We start from the raw sequence: 2,469 nt of genomic DNA on the forward strand, positions 1-2,469 counted from the left end.
ACACACACACACACACACACACACACACACACACACACACACACAAATCTACACACATACACAAAAGCAGTGAAAAAGAAAAATGGTGCCACCAGCTGATGACCAAATAAATGTTTAAATACAAAGTGTGTGGTGGGAGGTGTCTTAGTCAGGGTTTCTATTACTGTAAAGAGACACCATGACCACAGCAACTCTTACAAAGCAAAACATTTAATTGGAGTGACTCACTTATAATTCAGAGGTTCAGCCCATTATCATCATGGTGGAACATGGTGGTGTGCAGGCAGACATGGTACTGGAGAAGTAGTTGAGAGTCCTATATCTTGCAGGCAACAGGAAGTGGTCTGAGACACTGGGTGGTATCTTGAGCATATGTGAGACCTCAAAGCCCACCTCCACAATGACACACTTCCTCCAACAAGACCACACCTACTCCAAGACCAGATCTCCCAATAGTGCCACTCCCTTTGGGAGTGAGTCATTTTCTTTCAAACCACCAAAGGGGGCAAGGACATCTCTCATTTAAAACATAATATCTAGTTTAGGAGCTAGGGAGAAGGCCCAATGGTTAAGAGTACTGGCTGCTCTTCTCAAGGACCTGGGTTCAATTCCCAGCATCCACATGGCAGTTCATAACTGTCTGCAACTCCAGTTCTAGGGTATCCAACACTCTCATACAGACATACATGCAGGCAAAACCATAAATGCACATGAAATAAATAATTAAGCTGGGCTGTCGTGGCACATGCCTTCAGTCCCAGCATTCAGGAGGCAGAGACAGGTGGATCTCTGTGAGTTTAAGGCCAGCCTGGTCTACAGAGTGAGTTCCAGGAAAAGCTCCAAAGCTACAGAGAAACCCTGTCTCGTAAAAACAAAAATAAATAAAATTTTAAAATCTAGTTTAAACTGTTTCTCTCAGGCATTTTCCATTCTGCAGAGAGTCAGACCAACACAGTAGCCCATGTTCAAGGATCGTTTCTACAAAAGGGCAAAATCATGGTTCCTATTCAAATATGAAACAGACACATCTTAAATATCCTTCTTAATCCATTATTGAGAAAAGCAGAAGATGTTAAAACTAAATCAAAGGAAAATCCAAATAACAGACACTATGCATCATGAATATTGACATAAATAGAAGCAAAGCCGGGTTCTTCTGCAGTCAGGGGAAGCCAACAGCATCTCTGCCAGACAGAGTCTGCACGTGAAGACAGGAGCTATTTCTCTTTATTGGTTCACTACAGTGGATAGATTTGGGGCTGGATGTAACCCAATGGAATTTCTGCATACACAAGGCCTTGTTTTGACCCTTGTGTTACAAAAAGAGAAATGAAAACCAAATATAGTTTGGACAGCACTTGGGAGACTGAGGTAGGAGGGTCATGAGTTTGAAGTCGCCTGATCTAAATAGTGGGTTTAAAGACAGTTTGGCAACAGAGTACAACCCTGTCTCCAAAAACAATACAAAATGAACAAACAAAACAAAACTGGGGGCTGGAGAGATGACTTGTCAGTTCAACCCTCTAGCACCTATGATTACCTGGGTGTGCATGTGTAACCCCAGCGCTGAGGAGGAGACGGGTAGGTTCCTGGAGTTTGCTGGTCAGCGGCTTGGCTGAACTGTCAAGTTCCACATTCAATGAGAGGCCCCCTGAAACAGTGAGTAAAGTGGGCAGCATCGACCTCCTTACACACGTCACTGTGACCGAGCATCTGACAAGAAGCAGCTGAGGGGAGGAAAGGCTTACTCTGCACCTTGTTGGAACAGAGTCCATTATAGAGGAAGGGTCAGTAAGAGGAGCAGGCCCCACTGCTCATATTGGACTTCAGGAAGCAGAGAGCAGGTAATGTGGAGAATGGCTTTCTCCTTTGTTCCCCAGTCTGGGATTGAGATGGACCCTTCACATTCAGGGCCTCCCCCCAGCTAATCCTCTCTAGAAAGCCCCCATAGACACACTTGCTAATGTCCTAGGTGCTTATTAATCCAATCAAAAATTAACCATCACTCTATCCATCAATGACTTAAGGTTAGAAGAGGCCACAAACCAGGGATGCTGTGGTCTCTAGATGCTGGAAGAGGCAAGGAAATGATTTCCCCTGGACCCTCCAGGAGTACAGTTCTACCAGAACCTAGACTCAGGGAGATGCATTTTGGACTTCTGATTTCTAGAGCTTAGATATGTGTCTGTATGTGTGTGTCTCTGTATGTGTGTCCTGGGAGTCACACTCAGGGCCTTATGTCATGCTAAGCACATAATCTACCCCTGAGTATATTCATCCTACTAGTAAACTATATCCCAGCCCAGTTTGTGTTATTTTCAGTCACCGGGTTACTACAGTGACAATGCAAAATGATACACCCCCACTGATCAAAAAATAATCTTGCAACCAGGCATGGTAGCACATGTCTTGAATCCCAGCACTTGGGAGGCAGAGGCAGGTAGATCTCTGTGAATTTGAGGCCAACCT

The sequence above is a fragment of the Microtus ochrogaster genome, chromosome 10, assembly GCF_000317375.1.
Source record: "Microtus ochrogaster isolate Prairie Vole_2 chromosome 10, MicOch1.0, whole genome shotgun sequence".
Taxonomy (NCBI): domain Eukaryota; kingdom Metazoa; phylum Chordata; class Mammalia; order Rodentia; family Cricetidae; genus Microtus; species Microtus ochrogaster.